Consider the following 21,126-nt stretch of genomic DNA (forward strand, 5'->3'; position numbering starts at 1 on the left):
CATCACAGCTCTTGAACCCTTTGCGATAAGTGAATATTTTTTGTTGCATTCGAAAACCAAAGGTTCGAAAAACTTTCTAGAATTTTCAAAATTGTCGACTGTCAAATTGCAAGGCTAGTATGATTTTTTGAAAATGATCATTAACAAACAGCTTTAACAACTTTAACATGTCCTATACCTACCTCTTACAGTTTTTGAAATAATCACAAAAAACATGATAATGTTTTTATTTTTATAGTTAATCACGTAGGCTTTGGAAAAATCCAATAAGATATACCATAATTAATGCAAATGTTCGATATGTTTACCATTTTCAAACAGTCCAAAACTCGATGGTGAACTGATTTGAGTAGCTTCCATTAGTTTATTTGGTTGAAGATTATTAAATGCCGCCTCAATCCTTGCCTCAATTCTTCATAATTCCGGATGGGTGTTGTGTAGACTAATAAATCTTTAGTTCGTCTTGATCATTTTAAAAAGCCTACGTGATTTACTATAAACATAAAAAACAAAAACACGTTTTTCGTGATTATTTCAGAAACTGTAACAGGTGGGTATAGGACATGTTGATAAAAGTCCTTCTACAATTCGATGTATCTTCGATTGCCGTTGAGAAAATGGGGTCATTTTATTTGAAAAAACTGAGTTATAGCTGTTTGTTAAATATAATTTTCAAAAAATCATATAAGCTTTGCAATTTGACAGTTGACAATTTTGAAAATTTTAGGAAACTCTTCGAACCTTTGGTTATCAAATGCAAGAAAAATTATTTACTTATTGCAAACGGTTCAAGAGCTGTGATGTTTTTAATAAACCTCTGCAAATGAAAATTTTGAGCAAAAAATTGACATACGTCAAAAACTATGACAGATAAGTACTAATAAGTAGGTACATTTTACTCAGTTTGAAGAGGAGAATTCAAAAATGCAATAAAAATAATTGGTTACCATTTAAAATTTCAAAGTTGGCGCCAATTTCTAGTAGTTCCGGAAGTTCAGCCATTTTGAAAATAATTTAGTTGAACTCAGACTGGTTGATTTGGGTTGTGTACAAAATTTCAAATTTCTATCTGCATTAGAAGTTAAAAAGTTTCTAATATAGGTCCTAAAAGAATCACCTTGTATACTGTTTCTTTAGTAATTCAGCCTTGTTTATTTTCTATGGCTGAAAGGAACTACTCTCATGATTCAACAAATACCATTGAGTAGCTGCAAATCACACCTAGAATAAATGAAACAAATACAATGTAAAAACCATGCTGCTTTATTACATCTGAGGCCAACATACTTCAAAGTCAAACAATGTACCTAATTAAGACTACTATTATTTTTATAGATATGTAAAACTTAATTATTTCGTTATTTGATATTTGTTAAGTAGCATTGTACTACGTGAATGTGATTGAAGGTTTTATACCTAAGAATGGTTTTAATAACTAATTACGAAAGTTAATTACAACAGTTTCACAAACAACCCCAAAAGTTCGGATGATTATACTTACTAAGTAGTTCTGAAAAAAAAAGTAAAAGATGTATAAAAATTGACACAATTTTGTGCATCTTGGTTTATAGCAATTTGTTCAAGAAAACCTGTTTTGACAGCATGAAAAATCGTGGTTTATAGAACTTAAGATACCGTACACGAAGGGTCATACTCGTATGATTTATCAATAACAAAATGGCCTGTCAGAAAATAACTTTAAACTTGCGAACTTTGATTTTGTGTGTAGTTCTTGAACTTTTAGACGAAAACTTGGAGTAAAGACAAACCCACTACTGAAATATTAACGTAATTTTACGGTAAGGCTTAGAATTTGGTATAAAAATGTTGCCGAAAAAACCTAAACGAATCACGAAGAAAATAAGATCAAGTTTAACTTGAATCAGTCGACTTTGCATTGGAGCCATAAAGATGAATTCTTCGCGACACACAGACAGACGTCTGTAGATATCGAGTATATAACTCAATAGGCGACGGTGGGACCCTCTAATACCCATCAAGCGAGGCTCGTAATACGGTTTGCAATTATCTCAGGAAATTGAGAATCTTATCTGCTTCATTATGGCAGAGACATTATTCAAAATACGCGGCCGACCGTAGGAAAGGAGCTGCGCAACCGATAATGACGCTAAATTGCCGGGCCAGACAATATGCGAAATGCGACATTCACTTCAACATTCTCAACAATGCAATTAAAATACTCTAATGAAATATTGAAGATAATGGCAATGATCGTACGAGAAACCGATATTAGGACCGATTCCAGGTCAAATGAAAAATTTCCAAAGTCGTTGTCTACATCCATTATCAACCAACCCTACCAAATTAATTCCAAGCGAAAATCTTCAAAATGCGTTCACTAAATTGACGTCATTACTCTTATATGCACGACGAAACTTTTTATTAACTCTTACTAATATTCACAATCGACTTCCACAAGATTTCATTTTTTAAAAAAACCTACTCAGAAAATGAATGTAGCTGGAAAATTATACGCCTCCAGCATTATATTTTTCGAAAAAGTAAATATGTAATAAGAAGCAATTACTTTTTTAAAATTACATTATATTAACACATGGTTGCCTCCACAAAATATATTATCTTTTTACCTTAATTTTAAAGTCTTTGTTTTGTAAATATTAAAAGAAACAACAGATTTAAAAAATTAAAATGTAGCTCGGCTTCAACACCGAAAAAATAATATAATGTGGTCACGCAAATTGGAAATTTTAAATACCTCATGAAACATTATTAAATAAACGAATCCTATTGCTTGGACAAATTTTGACATATAATATTTTGCTTAATGGCTTAATGCCAATAACAGTGTAAATTTAACAGTTTTATGTATTTTTAAGGTGATTCTTAAAATATTTCCATATTTCAAATTACTCAGGCCTAGGCCTAACATAAAATATAACTCGACTAGTTCAACTTGTGTAACATAATGTTTTTGTGGTCGAAGTAAGAAATTTACTGTTCGAAATTCTTTGATTTTATCAACTTTTTGTTCCCAACAACAAACTCATCGCTTCGTACTGGACAATAGTGATCTAAATTGTTTCTTTTTGTGCGATTTAGTTTCTTTATTACAAACTATCAACGTTTATTGGCATTCTCTGTTTGTCGCACAAATAATTATTGTTGGACATTACGAAGAGAAAACTTTTCTTTTTAAGAAAATGAAAATATACATTTACATTCATATAGGTTTATTCAGTTAAAGGTTTGAAATAAGTCAAGACAAAAATCTCTTGTAATAGAAATAGAAAGGAAAAATCTAGGCGTTATAGGTTTCAGAAGCGCTTCTTGCAGCGAACGTATAAACAAGCGGGTGCTTGTCTTGCAGTGAGCCTTTGTTATTGGCATTCTTTTTTTTCAATCAGTGCTTTAGACGTTTGATAACCTGTGATGGCCGCTCGAGAAGCGATCCTTTCCCGCTGGGCGTTGTCGATATTGAAAGCCGACCAAAAGAATTGATACTAGGGATTTACAATTTTACAATGTTTTGCTTTAAGGTTTAAACTTCATATACGTGCATTCGTGGGTCTTTAGGTTTCGATAGCGCTTTATAAGCTTATAAATTTACGATCCCAGACGATAAGTGTTCACGAGAGTACTCAGAAAAAAATCTCCAAGAAATTAGATTTTTCACTGATGCTACAGAAACTTTTTTTATATCGATCGATTTTCCATAAAGCTCGCTGGAAGGGAATTGGTGAAAAGTGGTCAATGGCAAAAAATATCAAGTGTTTAACGAGCCATATTTCGAGCCAAAGCTGTAAAACTTCACGATTACTCCCTGTTATAGTTATTGGTAGTTTGCACTAGAAGTTGTTGATAACAAAAGTTTGGTCGAGTTGAATATACGCAGAAACTATTTTATCTCGAATTGGAGTGAGACGATTCTAAAACCTTGTTTCTGTAATTAATGCACAATATGTATGTTCAAATTATCTGCACCAAGGAAATAGGAAAACATAATTAAATAAATGGGATCGGTTATTCATGAATTCTCCGTACAATAGCAAGATTTTCCCCGTGCCATTAGTGATAGCAATCAGGCGCTTCTCTACTAGACTCCAGAATAGACAATAATTTAACACTGCAAACAAACGTAAGTTTGTCAATGTTTGCTAGGTTGACTTACTACAAGGAGCATAATTAATCTTAACTATGACTGACAAAGATTTAGGTCGTCTTATTGTGTGCACTTAGTGTCTTGCTGATTTACCGATGATATCAGTGAAAACAATGCACTCTCTAACTATAATGTCAATCATGATGCATTGCCATTGCTCTATATGTAACGATGTGTCCATCATTCAATTTTAAATCAGGCCATTAAAGCTCGTTACGCTTGCTTATTAACATAATATCGCAAAATCAAATATTCACCATAGAAGAAACAAGCCTTCAAACAGCGATAAATTACAAGATATAATTTATGGCAGAATTTAATTATTTCTGCTTGAAGATAAGTTTGAAGAACAAAGTTTATAAAGACAACTAAGCATTAGCACTTAGAGAAAGAAGACTTCATCATATTTTCGCACATGTAAACTTCAGTGAAAAGTTTAGAATGAATGTTTTTTTCTCGACTTTTAAGTAATTTTGCTGCAAACTGCCATTATGCAGACTTAAACTAAAAAGTTGCCACAAACTTGTACTCTGTCAGATTCAGGAAATAGCACATAAAAATATTTCTATTGAATCAGTGCACAGGTAACAAAGCAAAGTTTAAGGTGATTTTATCAATCGCATATATCGCAACAGTCTATTGGTTCTTAATACCTGGCAGAAGTGCATCAGTTTATCAGAATTCCCAATATCGCAGCAGAAGTTTTAGACTGAAAGTTGTTAAATTTAACAGAATAAAGCTGCATTAAGTCTATTAAAAAATTGTGATTATGAAGTTAACAAGTTTATAAACCTCTTATACTTAAACTTATTAAACTCTTATACTGTTGACTAGAAAGTGAAGAATAAACTCGTATTTTATTTAGCAGTGACTTCCGGCTTAAAACTTGAACACTCTTCAATCCTTTGTCTCGAACATTACTGCAAACCATTGCTTTGATTTAATAGGTCTTTTGACAAACCTCAGGATCAAAACACAAACTGCCGTTAAGTCGTATACATCAAATCATGTACTGCAACGCACTTAACTCCTTGTCAATAGTCAAATGTAATCGGGCAACGACTGAGAAGCAAGCTGGTGTTGGCACTCCACCACAAACATTATAGGTACGCAATAACTTAAATAAGCAATAAACTAAAAATAAGTTTAGAATATTTTGAAAAAAATGTCATATATATTTATGTGGCATAGACGTGACAAAATCTAAGTATTTTAAAGGAAATCCTGTGGTTATGATATCAAAGTGGAACAGAAGCAAAATTTAACGTTTCTAGAACTGCAGGGAATAAAAAATGTCAAGGGAAATATATTGGTGCTCTTGGTCTGTCTCACTGACTTCTGAAGAAGTCGACCTTTTACGACCATGTCAAATGGAAAACTGTTAAACAGACGTGCGATATTGCTTTGCCAATACCTGTCACAATTTAAATGAACAACCTCTTCACGAAGATTGAAACAAATCTTTGCTGCGGCGGTTCAGAGGGCGGAACATTATATATTACTGCTAGTTATAAACAGTATTTTTATTATTGTGTCTCTTCCTATAATAAAAATATGTTTTTTGATTAATCGACGACAAATAAAAATTATTTCGTTTTAGTTTTGAAAATCATTAAAATCATTTGTTTGTACATATTTAAATAGTGTGCCTCGGCTAAAACAAAATTACTCCTAAGTACTTTTATTCTACTCTATTTTATTCTATCTTGCAGTATCAAGAAAATTAATTACAAAATGTATCCTGATGTAAAGCATTTAATTTTATCTTTGTTTTATGTATGTTGGGGTAAAAGTTTTATTTGATCATTAATAAGGTAACCAAAACCATCTCCATATCGCTGAATTGATAAAATGACTCAATTTGTACGTCTTTAAGTCGAGCCAATAATTCATTACCCAGGTAATGCCAGTAAATAATCGTCTTGACAATAAGCATATGGGTGGTTGCTCATCAATCGCATTGGACTATTTGCCCTGGCCAGGTCAGCAGATTCTGGGGTCATCGGGCAATATATCAGTCATTAGCCAAATTGATTATTAAATGCAGTGGTCGAACACTGAATACGTAATTAGGTATATTAATATTATTCAGTCGATGCGTACATAACACGATTGATCATTGTCGATAATGATTTACTAGTTATAGACGCATTTAAATCCCAATAAATCTCCTAACTTAGTTAGGTATTAGAATCTTTATGTAGCCTGAGAATGGGGGAAGAAAGTGCGCTCAATAGAGTTATTGTTGACATAATTAATACTCAAAGTGCAAACAATAATATCTAGGTTTAAACATCTCTATTTTCTTTTGTGACAGTAAATAGTCAAGTTTGTGGCGGGTTATTATTCCAACTTTTAATTGAGTGCTCATAAAATTCTTTTTCAAGTTTTTCTTATGAAAGCTATATATTTTCTTTTTTTATCTTACAACTCTCCTGCACAGTTTTAATTTGTTTGCTCTGCCTTCTAGTTTACAAACTACCCCCGAGGAAAACCAACTTTTATTGTAAGTGTAAATAACTACTCTATCAATTTATTTTGCTGACACAATTTTCACTATTATATTATTAGCTGAAAGCTTCTCTCTTATTCTTAAAGATAACCAATCTTTTATCTCAAAGTTATAAAATTTGTCATTAAAACTTAAGTAATAATGTAAGAGTAAAACTAAAAATGTTTTAACTCGATAAAATTGCTTTTGTGAAAATGCAATTGTAGGACTCAGGAGAATGGAGGAAAAGTTTTACCACTTGCGACCCGCCAGTGAATCAGACAAAAAAGGTCGTCACATGACCATTCCCAAAATTGTAGAAAATGTGAAAAAAAGTCCTAAGTGCAAAAGCTTTGATAAGCAGTAACAATTAAAATTAAAAATTAAGATAAAAATGTAGTCGTGTGTGTTTTCCAACACAATTTTAGCCTCGATAATGGAAATAAAAGCAGATCTTGTAATTTTTTAAAGCATAAACAGCTGACAACTATTCACTTACAAATAATATTTACACATTTTTCTGATTTTTAGAACTTCTCCTTTTGAAATAAGATTTTTAAAGCGTATGTTCTGAAAAAACTTTTTTAATATTTATTTATAAGTACGGCTTACGTATTCCAAAGTGTATTGTCACGTCAGTCATACGCAATCTTGAATTTAAATTTCTGAGAGTTGAGGTATGGATATGTCAGCTCCAGTGCATTGAGTAGTTGATGTTGACTTTTCTAATAATGAAAATTCAAATTAACGTATTTGTAGAAAAATAGAGAGTTCAGAAAAATGGTGATCTAGAAAATATGTTCCCTAGTTTTTGATGCAAATTTTAATTTTTTTCTTACAAAAAAGTGTTTCTAATTTTTCAGGCAATTACAAATCTCTCAAAGTGATTAAGCACCTTTCATTCTGAACACAGACCACGAACATAATCCATCTATTCAAAATCTAAAATATGGAAATTTTCACGATTAAAATTCACCCACACCGTTGGTTAAAAAATAAAAAATTAGGGTCGACTGTAGGAGAATGAGGTTATTTAGGTCCATAGCTAGGGCCGTACTTCGTTTTCCACGGTTCCTCTAGCACGACACATCGATGTGGGACACTCAATGATGAACGATCTATATGGGGTGAAGTTAACGGCAAACACGGATTAGCCCAACCGAGGAAATTAGTCTGCTTCATTTCACGGAAAATGTATGTTATATCACTTTTAACGTACCTATTAGGACCTGTAAAGTATTGCCGATTGGTTGACTAACCTTGTGAAAACATTTATTGCACTCTTTTTGATTTATGGACCAAAACATAAAACATTTCAACTTGGAAGTTACCCGAAATTAAATATATTTTAATTTCAAATAAAATTTTTGTTACAGTTTGCTTTGCTCATCTGTACAAACAATTCATTAAGAAATATAGTCTTGAAAATTGTTTTATATTCAAATAAAACGCTGGAAGTATGTATTTATTTGTACCTAAATTAATCCCGAGGTGCGTATTTTAAAGCAACTGTTGTTTTTTTTTTTTTAATTTTCCAATGTGAGTTTAATTCGCATTTAATCCTCAGACCAGAGGAATAATTTTTACATTAAAAAACTTCTCCTGCTGAAAAATGTTTACATTATATATTAATGTGTTTGTTTGTTCCTCCAACTTTCTTACTGTAACGCATTTTTCTTATTTTATTAGAAAGAAACCCAAGTGGTTGCGTCAAGATAAAATCAAAATTAAAAGATAACCTACAAAAAAATATAAAATAAAAAACAGTAGATATTAGCAAAAAAGCTTTTTCAATTTTCAGAGAAAATTTCATTTCTTTAATAAAGATGTGCCCAAAAATTTGCTATTTTCTGCCAAAACACCTGGTTTAGAATATTTTTTCCTTTAACTTGAATAATTTCTAAGTGATTGAATGATGTATTTTTTACTTTAATTTAGTAAAATTATTCAATTTATCATTATAGTTATATAGTGTAAAATTTCTTCTCATTCCAAACAAAAATATTCTTTTAAATGATGAGAATAAGACTTATTTAAAGTATCTTGTTACAAAAGTTTTATGTACTAATAACTGCTATGCATGAATTTTTATAAGATCTAATTTCTGCTTTTAATTATATTGTACTCCTATCAAATTTCTTGGGCGGTGTCACACTTTCTGATATATGGTAGTAGAAAAATATGATTTGAAAATTTCCGCTAGTGTTGAAAAGTTGTGGGGTACGTAATGGTCAATAAATGTTTCACGGTTCATAATTCAAAATTTTCCTGTAGCATGTCATCCACGTTGGCTTCGTATAAACAAAATAACCCCAAAATTATGTAGTGTGGCATTAATATATTTTATATACAAAGTGTGAGGCGTTATAAAATTTACGACTGAAGGAGATTTTATTTATTGTTTTTCGAATTAGCCGTAAAATAAATAACATTGACAAAATTTTATAGTTTTCTGCACAAGTGATCCAAAATACACTCAATAAAGCACATATCGAAAAAATGTTAAATCATTCGCATTAAACCATAAATCATTTCATTCATCAAGCGGAAAAAATGGCATGTCCGTCGATAGAAGCCAACTTCACATCCTCTGTCATCCGTCTCTGTCGACGACGTTTTGTGTACGGACAAAGTTTTTGTTTTATAGTTTTCGAATCAACGCAAGTTTGTCGAGCGATCAAATTTCCCGTTTTATATATCGGAGACCAAAACGGCCAATAGATCGCCAAACTAAATTCCTAATAATGTATTGATAAACCTGCTGTTTTTTCAATAAAGTTCGTTTCATCCACTTTGAACAAAGAGTGTCCAGATCGGATAATAGGAGACAAATGGCATTTGCAGGGCTCGTTGTGTCCTCCCAAACATGACAGGTTGTCGTTCGACTGGGCCTTACAAACGATTTAACGATTACAATAACTGATTAAGCCCATTTTAAAACCACCAGACTAGATAGGATTTACGTTTGTTCATGCTCACACATTTGCATATCATTTGTGACGCGATGGAGACTTGTCATATTTAATCAACTTAATTACTGGATATTAGTGTTTCATTTGCGATCAGCTGTACACGTTTTGGACATTAATGGTTTGTATCAATTGTCCTACACACAAAACCTAACTGTGATAACGACGAATAGAAATCGTGATTGACGAGCAACAAGCTTTCAAATGTCCACACAATATTACGAATTTCTGAAACGCCTCCGCAGTTATTTTATCATTTACGAGCTAGTCAAACAAAAAGTTACTTTCTGTTATTTCCATGCAGAACGATAAATTTCCCTTCTGATTTTAATGGTTTAAAAGTCATACGTACAAAGATATTAAAAGTTAAAAATCCACACCATACTACTTGTAAAACATTTGTTTCCAATTTACACAAATTTATAAAATTCAAATCTGTTTTTGGTTGCTACTTGATATAAGCTTCTAAATTAGTCAATATAAATTAATCAATAAATAAAAGTTTGTAATAGTAATAATAAGTTGATTTCGTAGTGTTTTCCTTGATTCCACAAGGCCTATGACAATCAACTTTTATCTTAATTCAGTTATGCTAGTGATAATTTTAACATCTATCAATTACATACTGGTCCAAATGTTGTGTTTATTCAGGATGTTCGGTCCAAGTCGCCCCGGCCGATAACACCTAAACTTACTTTTTTTTTCAAAAACTAAATTTTCAAATAATACTATTCCTTATTTTCTTAGTAAATGCATCAAATTTTTTTGGCACATCCGGTGTAGCCGGAAATGCTACTAAATTTAGTTTTTCAAATGGAACACCAATGTTTTTTGCTCGAAACAATAATAATTGGCATGACAAATACGGTAAACCACTATTTATTACATTTTACTTTACATAATGCACTCAGAAAACAATTTAAATTTTTGTTGATTATTTTGTTGATTTTGTTGATCTAGAAAAGTATTTCCATAGAAAAAGTAGGTAAAAAATAAAATATAATAAAATAATTTCAAAAATACAGCTAACTTTTAAGAAACTTCGGAAGAAAATGTAATAGCTTTTTCAGTCTTATAACCACTTTCTTCTCAATATAACTATCATTCTTCATTCTAATAAGAAATAATACTTTTCCTGAGATTTTTATAAAATTAGATTTTCAGTCGTTATTGCATCTTTGCGAAGATATGTCAAAACTAAAGGAAATAAATGTAACACTCGAGTGGATTTTGGTCACAGACGTAGTTAAGATGGCGACGATAATTACGAATGCAATCAGAACGACGACAGTAATATACAAAGACGTCAGATCGCTACTTGCATATAATTGATATACTGCTTTATATCAGATTGGGTCACGTTTAATCGCACTGTGGAACCTACCTTAGACTGTAATTATTAATTTCAAATTCTAACTCCTTGAAAACTCCTGTTGGACAGGTTAAGCATATCAAATTTCCTTTGAAACAGAGTGATCACATCACATTCACAAGACCGGGTGTAATACTAATGTGTGGCATGATTAATTTACACTAGTGTAACACAAATGAAACAATCCCAGCTAACACCAAAACAGAAAAAAACCGTGAAAAATTGTTAAATTAAAAATATGGCCTTTTTCTTTTGAAAAATCATTCGTTTCCTACATCCACATAAAATTAAATTGCTCTTCCTTTTTGTGATTAATTTACTTTTTTACAATTGTAACTGGACTATAATAGATGTCATGTCGAATAAAGAAGGTACCCCTAACTTTAGTCGCGTGGCAGAAATAGATGATTTGCTACCGAAGTTCAATTGAGTGCGTTGAGAGCTTCTTTCAAACTAGCCTTTCGGCTGAAGTTAACAATAATACGTGACAGCATGCATTTAAAAAAAATAGTGTATAGGAGTAATTAAAAGTAGTATTAATTAGTTGTATATTTCGCCTAGCAACTTATTTGTTTACTTATTATTAACACACTTTCATCACGAAAGCATCAAGCTTATGACATTTTTTGCGCGAATGATTTTTGTTAATTTCTTTAAATAAAATATTTTACAAATTTACTTACCGTTTTAGAATGCCAAATAGTATATTAAAAAACAAGTTTCATAAGGCTCGTCTTGAGACACGAATTCAAATTTTAAAGAATGAGCGCTTCAAGGTTTTATGAAACGAGTTTATATACTATTTTTTGTAATTTGCCCTCAAATTTTAAATTATTCAATCGCCTTTTGACTATTAAGCCGTCGCGTTTATTAGAGAATCAAAATGAAGGCAAATTATAAAATACTTTGGCGATGACTTTAAATACTTACCGACCAGTTTGACGTTAGCAACAATAAACAAAATACTTAACAGGTTTGAATTAGCAACGAGTAAATACACCTGTCTTGGAATCAAATAAATAGAGCTTAATCGCACAAAAAAATAATAATACTTAATTTACAAATTTGCATCTAAAATAAGTAATGAGAATTTGGACTTAATTCTAAGTAGAATAGATGGATGGTTAGTGAAGGTCAGAAGTTAGTCCTCGCGTGTTGTATAAGACTGCTTTAATTATTTAAGTTGTGCGAATATGCGTAAATATTGTGTGTTCCTCATTAAAGCACTAAACTTAGCAGCTAAGGTTTGCTGTGCTTCTCTCGAGAGAACTTAAATTACTTCAAGAAGACTCCTTTTCTTAAGTTGAGATAGAGCACTTGTTATAATTCGTAATAGGTATGAACTCTTTGTTAAAATCATCTCAATATTCATTATTAGATTACCTAAAGCTGTAACGAACATTAATGTTTTTTACTAATTTTTAATAAACAAATTAAGTGGCTTATATTAATTACTAATTGTTTAATTTGTATCCTTAGTGCAAATAAATAGCTACTCGGTATAATAAATGATACAATTTAATTAGAATTTAATTTGAAAATTATCCCAGCAAGTAAGAATGTTTATCCCCGGAAAGTATACAAGTATCATTCTTGCTCGTTATCGACGGAAGCTTCAAAGTTTGAAAGTAATTAAAATTCTTAAATTAGGTACAAGAGCGAGATTTGATTTATTCAGTTTATTTAATTAAATTTTTATTAAGCTTATTTAAAAGAAACAACTGTGCGTAAAATGAATCGTTTTAGTCCTTACATTTATTTTAACAACATTTGCATTTACTCGTACGACTCGCCCCAACTCAAGTAAACAATGAACAAAGTTCACCTTTGCGAATGTTTACTATTAATTAAATATTAATACCTGTTCTCCGAGGTAATGTTTAATATGCAGGAGCAAAACGCCATAAATTCACCAGAAAAACATAAAAAAGCCATTATTGTGAAGAAGTAAAAGTTGCAAATTGGGCGTAGGATTTGGAGATGTAGGATGAGTTGCGTAAATATTCCTAAGGCGAATCTTTGAAATCAAGAGCTGCAAACTGGCGCCGATATAAATCATAACGTTGCGGCCAGTTATGCGTGTTGAAGGGTCTTGCGCATTTAATAAATAATAAATACTGCATGAATTGCGTGAGAATTTTCACCTGTTTTAATAATGGAAACAAAACCACCAGCGATCGTTGTAATTATAAGTATTATAATTGATAAAGCTGGTGCATAAATCTCTTAATTCTGCAGAATGATGCGGAAAACTTAAAAATATTAAAACAGAAATATCACAGACAACCGCTCTAAAGCATTCTCTAAATTCCTATTGAAGTATTTGGGATGAACAAATTAGCTCTAATAACGTTCTGCAGTGTTACCCAATTGTGGCAAGGGGAGTGTTTTAGACGATGAAATCTTACCTTGAAAATACATACGAGAAGTAAGAAAGTTTCATGTGACATTTTCTTGATCATTAAAACTTTCGTGCTCTTCTGATTGCATCGTATATTCTGGACTTGACTTCCCTTATATTGTCTCGTTCAGAGTGCAATCAGAATTCGAAAACTTTGGAGATTAATTATTTAACTGCGTTCCTCGGTGCTGCATACTTTAAAAAGTACTTTCGTATTAGGATTTTCTACGAATTATACCTTACTAAAACCTGATAGCTTGAGCGCCGTCACAGATGTTAATTTAACCATCTTTGTCGCGTAATAGTTGTTTTTTCCTAAGAATCGTTGGAAAATTTGTGACTTTACTGGAGTTGGGACCTACCTGCCGGAAAGCGGGACCTTATGCCGCTACACTGCCAACAGTTTTTTAGCTCAAATACAATACAGGGTGATTCAGATAAGATAATGAGCCTGACGATGCAACCCAAAAATCAAATTTCATTTACGTCTTGATCTAATTTTAATTACGATTTGCATTTGCAATCCAAGTTATCTGCTCTGCTCTGACAATGCTTTGACAAGCAATTTATGATTTATAAAAAAACTGTTTGCCTACCTTTAATGTTTCATACTCCTAAAAAGTTATTACAAAATATTCAGTTTTAGGATCATAGTGGTTTGTTTGTTTCTCAAAAAATTTTTTTAGAAGTCAATAGAATGAGCAGAAAAAGCACTTTTATACTTTTGCTGCACCTAGTAAATTTTACAGTAGAACTTTGCTACGTATAGCAAGTAAATCATTTGTGTAACCTTCTATGTATATGCAAGGAAAGAAACGTAGTTAGTTTGACATTTGTTTATAAATGAAATAGAAATAATTTATTTGAAGAGCAATTTTTAATTTCATGAAATGAAATTATATCATCAACACATAGTAACACCGGAGTGAATGGACATTTTTGGACACTTGTGGGTATTTTTTTATTTTCTCTAAGAAAAAAGTTTATTATGTAAAAAATCCAAAAAGTTAGAAATAAAACAAGCATAATTAATTTAACGAAAAGAACTGAGAAGACTGTCATGTCAGTTTTAGGTTTTTTTTTTTATAAAAAAAGATACTTAAAGCTAGAGCTTTTGCAAAAACTAGCAGTCAATTTATTTAATGGCAGAAATATATGAAATATTAAGACAACAAAGAGACTACTAAAATATAATGGAAAAATAGATATTTCCACCGAAAGAAGCTTTTAGCACAAAATGAATAATATATCACTAAATCTATGGTTCGTTTATTATAATTTAAGCGACTACGTTTTTCAATTTTTTATTTAGGTTGATTTTCAACACGTCCTAAAATGTACTTGAGTTGTGAAAAAATCAATTATAATTACGTGGTTTATAAATAGCTAGTAAAAGTTCTTTATTGTATTGAAAGTCCATTCACTTTTAGACAATAATTCATATTCAGCGAGTAATTGTTGAACAAGGATTGCAAGCCATAGTAATTATTAGAACGAATACGTTTCTTGCAGTGCTAATGTTTATTTCATCAGGTGAAGGTTAAAGTGTTCCTGTTTTATAAATCTTCAGTTCCGGCTGGCTATCTAAATCTGCATGCACAGCTCTGTTAATAAGGGTGATCAAAATATTTGATAAAATTAAAAGGTTTTTTCCGGTGTACTTTTCAACTAAGTACCTTTAGAAATATGCTCAAGTGCTTGCAGGTGTGCAAAACTGAAATAACATTTAATGTATGAGGGCAGAGCAATGTTTTATAAATTCATTGAAAGTATAATTAAATATTTCGTCGGTGACTCGGTCTTTAACCCTTTCGACGAGATTTCTAATATTCTGCGTTCTGAAGTAATTTCCTCAACTTTTAAATATTCTAATTTAATATGAAAAAGCGTTCCGGCGAAAAGCCCGGACTTGGGCACTGCCAGATCCGGCGCCTATGCCTACATAAAGTTGAATTTATACATTCGGAGTCTGAATCGATGCACGAATTAAAGTTGCCAACATTTGCAGCACAATGCTATTTCAATTTAGATATTTAAAAAAATATATGCGATTAAAAGGAAGTTGAGGAAATTACGTCCGCCACGACTGCAACAGCCGTTTGTGTTTGTGTTACAGCTAAACTTATTTTCAAGTCAGTCGTAGCATGAGTGCCGATAATTCCGACCGAACTCGAGTTTTACTGGCGAACTTGACGGTTCACATCCAATAACAACAAACAACGTTATTTACATTGTAGCGACATTTACATCACAAAGTGGAATTAAAAAAAGAAAAACAACGACTAGCTCTATAAAATCAAATGAACGAGAGTTAATTTAGGGATATTCTCCTCGCTTTATTAGAGGTTAACACCAACATGTTACTCAATTCGCGGCGAACGGAATCGATTTGGTTATAAACACCAGCTTACTGAATATTATCAAATGCAGATTTCCTCATAAAAAATCACATTAATGTTGTTTCCTTATGAAAAATTTATTATTCATAGAAAAGCTACTTAGTTCTATTTTTACGAACTCTAGAGCTGCGGATTATCAAGCAAACCTTCCTTTTTGCTTAAACGAATTACCTGAGTGCATGTGCTAACAAGATAATGCACACTCTAACAAGTCGAATTTACTTTCTGTATAACGTACACTATTATGTATATGCATGTGATACTGTAGATTGCTAATAAAATCTCAGATTTGTTGATTTTATGCTGAGCATAGCGATGAGGTCTTTTACAAAAAGAAACCAAACTGTTTTCAAAGCGTAATTGTAAGTAGAAACATTCGTACATTAACTTACTTTTTAACAGGTAACTAACAAATGAAGATCGATTTATACTCGTTTTCTCGTTTGTCCAGTGCAATATTCCCAAGAAAAAAATTATAATTGGAAAATGATTTTTGTTCTATCTTAGCCTTCTAAAACAATAAACATAAAGTATTACAGTATTACATAAACTGTTTTATTCAAAGTATACATTAATAGAAACTTCCTGTCATAATAGTGTTAAAATAAAGAAGGTCCTCCAAAAATTTTTCTTAAGATGATTGTGATTTTTACACATAACAAAATAATATATTTTACAAAATGAAAAATTTTTTCTTGCTTTGACAAATGCAAAGTGAAGGTCACATACAGCAAGTAAGAAAGTATAACAACGTACTATGTTTTTTCTAGCAGCCGAGTATTATTGTCCTGATCTGACTAGACTAGACCATCCACCTCAAAAGTGCAATATGTTTTTGTAATTGATGATTTCGGACATTATATAAAAAAAATGTAATTCCATTCCATCACAAAATTGCTTTATTTCAGTAAATCGTTTCAAAATATCACAAAATTGCTTTATTTATTCTTTTATACTTACTTTTGGTTTGCGACGGAAACTGGTCTGTGCAATAAGATGTAGTAAACAAATACAATAGGCAAAATGTATTGCTTCTGTTATGAGTTCGAGAGAATAGATATAAAAACAATAGAAAACAGTAAGATAGATTATTATATACGTAGGCTTAGTAACAAATTGTTTTGATTCGTCGATATATAGTTTGTCTTTCTCTTACTTCAGGAAACCCTATTGATTGCACTGTTTTAACTTATGGATTTTGCTATGTTGCGTAAAATTATTGTTTTACTGTATGTATAGGTAATACATTTTGTCAAATGTTTAAACTTTTTATCATTGTATAATATTAAATTGTGTTATGTTCAAACCATTAGGTGCACGTTTTCATTGTTCAATGTAGCATATTTTACGCAACTGCAGTTTGCAGTAATTACGGTATAAATGACAAGTTCATTATTGTTATCTATATAAATGTTTTAAAATATGGTGTAGAATTACTTTGAAACAAAGACTGGTTAAAAGCTCTTTGAGTAATATAATATTGCATAAACCGCCTACACGGTCAAAAGAACATAAAATATAACTACGTACTACGAGTAAAATTGAATGTGCATTAAAAATAGTTCAAAACATATCTACAGTAAATTTCAAAAATCTGGTAAATTAGTTTTTCTTAATCGCTTATTTATTAAGTAACTATTAATTTTCAATTTCTAACTGGCACCAAAAAAACAAAAATACATGTATTATTTTTAAAACTTTCCAATAATGTCATTAAATCAAATCTTTTTTTCTACCATGACATATCAGCCCACTCTTCTAGAAACTGAATCAAAAAGAATATAATTTAGCCAGCAGCTACCTGTAAAATTTACAAAAACTTAAATGCATTTAGAAACTGTAGATGCCCGTGTCACAATCGACAATTCCTTTTATTATAGTAGATAATAAAAAGTCTTGGATCTATCGTGGTGAAATTTTATATTTCTCATTTCATCTCAGCTGAAGACCCGAGATCATAGAACTGTAATGTCAAAGGCAGATATCTAACGAAAAGCGTTTTTACCACAAAGCTCAAATAACGCTCACGCTCATGAAAAAATGATAAGTTAAACCTTGCTTGATATTGACCATGTTGTTTGCAGTTCCCGTTTCCCCGGCCATAATAATTCTGAATTTATCTGATTTATAGTCGCTTTTAATGCTAACAAATTTAAAATACATATTTTTTAATTCAATCTCTAAAACGAATTGGTCCCTCACGCTTGTGTAAATAAAACATTATTTTTTAAATACTTGTTTAAACACGAATTTCTGTTGGATACTTGCTTTTGCCACAAGTCCACTGAAAGCATGTTTCATCGGTCCTATCATTTTTTACAAAATGATTTATATTTGTCATTACATCGTCGTTTACACATTTGCATTTTCATTTTGTTCAGCCTTTCCTTATAACATCAACATTACGCTGCAGTTTTTATCCTGTTAAAATGTAAATTTTATGTGTTAATAAGCGTTCTTTATTGTTGCTAGTACAAAGTCGTAGAACTTGATAAAAAACCCATTTAAAAGTTGCCACTCGTTAAATCGGTAAATGCCATCGATAATAGAGTAAAGACCATTAATAATGTACGCAAGCAACATTTTAAATTAATTTTGTAAAATTCAAACCCAGATTCATTAACCACACACGTTTTAATAGAAAGAATATGACCAATTTTAAACTGGTTCACAATAATAATAATAATAATAATATGCTCGTTTATCTTGCAAAATCACATGCATAAAATGGCATTAAAGTAGATGGAAAAATAATTTAAAATAATGCTCAAGACATAGATACCGCCTCTAAAACTAAAATTAAAATTTAAAATACATTTAAACTATTTCTCTCTTCCAAATTTTGTTAAAACATTTATAATTCAAGATTAAAAAAAGAAATACCACTACTAATACTATAACTACTTCCTCCAAGAATGTTCGCAAAGAAGTGAGCCTACAATTTATTGAAGCATTTAAATACAATTTTTTATGTACATTCAAACCATTCAGTAACTGATCCCTCGTAAACTCAGATACACTTTTTTTAAATATCGGAAAAAAATTATAATTGAAATAAATTTTGTGATCCGTAAAACTTTGCTCTCGAGAGAGTACTTTTTGAACTTATTACCCATAATGAATCTAACTGTTGCAAAGCTAATGTAAATTCGTTTTAATTCTACGACATACGTTACAAAAATTACCGCCTACCTGTTGACTTTACTAATTTAAGGGTCGAGTGACAATTTTTAAGCTCAGTGACCTTTAGATGTATAAAATATTACACTGGAAATTCTTTTCAGCTTTCTGTATAAAATGCTTCTGGAGAAAACGATTATAACGAAAAGAAATTACCTACTGTGTATTATCTATAGCTGTGTAATAACGTTTTCATGACTAACCAGATTTACAAAATTTGATTATTCATCAATCAATGTCATTTCTAAAGGAAAATATTTCAGAAAAATTATTAATAGGACAAACTTTTGTCAAGTCACGATTGCACATGAACTTGGGGACTTTCTGAAAACAGAAATTGATACAATCTAAGTTTCCATTTTCTCTGCAAATATTTGGTTTATACTCATCAAATAGATTTAACTTTTTTCATCATTCGTGCAGATGATTGCAAAAATAAAACAAATACATCAACCCTGAAAAGTAATCAGAAAATATATTTTGTAAATTTATGTACAGAATCATAAAACGTTACACAATAAAAATCTTTTTTTTTAGAAACGTAAAGTGTTTTGATGCGGTATAAAAAAATAAATACGAGTTGTCGGGATGCTATAATCCTATCTCTGTTAAAACGGAAGCGAGGATGAGAAAAAATTTGGCAAATAAAATAATAATGAAATCTTTTTGAAACTGAATTCGGTTCGAAACGAAATTTACTGAACGTAGAAAAGGGATTTAGATAAACAGAATCGAGTTTTATGTATCTGTTTATATCTGTAAGTATATCTAAATAAATAAAAATGAAGCGACATCTATCGCATTGTGAAACAATACATAATGCATCCGGAAAAGGACATTGAGGGGTGCTAGAAATGAAAAGAGACATACCTATGAGATGAAGTCAAAGTAATCCTGTAAGAAGGAAGAAAGCTCATACATTCACTAAAAAAGTCAAGTCGCTAGGAAGAACTTTAAACCTGTTTTCAGGTATAATTTACAGAGATCCAAACACTACAGTTAAGAGAGTTAAATCACTTTTACATAGAAGAATCTTCAACGAGTCTTTCTACAAAGCATATCACGTTGATGTGAAAGGGTAAATTGTCAATGTAGAACAGGTTTTAATCACGGTCTGACATGACCATCACTAGAAACACCTGCTAAATGTTAAAATTGGTGCGAGGGTGGCAAATTAAAAGTCCTGCATATCGTTCATATGGGGCGCGAATCGCTTTTTCTGTACTCTCTACGCTACCGATCCGCTCGTAAAATCTGGACTGGGGAGCAAAACAGAATTCGCGCAATGCTACTCGATTCTGCGACGGAGCAGCCAGGGTGGGAGCAGAAAACCCTTAGGTGGGGATATCATTATTTTGCAGCATCTGATCTTTCCTGGCCCTGAATCCTACTTTTACTGAAAAATAGGGCCAATTTCTGGACATTTTTTCTACATTATGAAGCGAACAAATGCAATGATGGTTTGAGCTTCCTGAGGGTTGGGTCTCCTTTTTCTCAACTTTTGCTTCAAATATTATACTCAATTGTAAAAATCGACAATAAAAGTCTTTAAACCCTTACTTAATGCATTAATATTTAATCATAAAGAGAGTACTTGATTAAATGTGTAGTGGCTCATTCTTTTTTATTCTAGAGTTGAAAAAGTCCCAGCGAGTTGAAAAAGTCCTTTGAATAGTATTTTAAGTAATTTTAAAAAAATTGTATAGAACCTTCATAGATACTAATCTAGTGCATCACCTAAAATTATTTTCAACCATACAGCATGTCCCAAAAATAAGTTACGATACAAACTTTTGTATTTTTAAATGAAACACCGTATGTTTCTTCGCATTTTTGGATGTAGCCTTTTAAAACAATGTTTTAAAGCTTTTATTAAGCTTTTATTAGCCGATTTTGCTTAGATTTAGAAATAAGACGTTTTTTTTTTGACAAAAACATGCACTTTCTAAGAATTTATTACACAAAAACGAAAACAGCTAGAACAATTTTTTTCTTACTTCTGGAAACAAGAAAGTACAGAATTTAAAGCTGCAGCAATTTTTTAGTGTTTTGCATTTGTAAAGATTAATAAATGCAAAAGTTTGTTAAAAGTTAAATAACTTAAAAAAATTAAATGTAAAACCTTATTAATTATTTTTGCGTCTAACAGATTGATAAATTGTCTACCTAAAAA

At 31.1% G+C, this 21,126-nt stretch overlaps 1 protein-coding gene across 3 annotated transcripts in view; it reads right to left on the reverse strand.

The window, feature by feature from the left end:
* The window catches only part of LOC123014605 (nephrin), a 135,794-nt gene extending 115,610 nt beyond the window's left edge, over positions 1–20,184 (reverse strand). For all 3 annotated transcript variants that reach the window (XM_044413804.1, XM_044413806.1, XM_044413803.1), the window contains exon 1: positions 19,824–20,184. The gene's annotated coding sequence lies outside the window, so the exon portion shown is untranslated. The remainder of the gene's footprint in view (positions 1–19,823) is intronic.
* Between the last annotated feature and the right edge of the window lie 942 nt (positions 20,185–21,126).

The sequence above is a fragment of the Tribolium madens genome, unplaced genomic scaffold, assembly GCF_015345945.1.
Source record: "Tribolium madens isolate multiple individuals breed KSU strain unplaced genomic scaffold, Tmad_KSU_1.1 Scaffold_97;HRSCAF=244;Tcas5.2_LG3a, whole genome shotgun sequence".
NCBI classification, from domain to species: Eukaryota; Metazoa; Arthropoda; class Insecta; order Coleoptera; family Tenebrionidae; genus Tribolium; species Tribolium madens.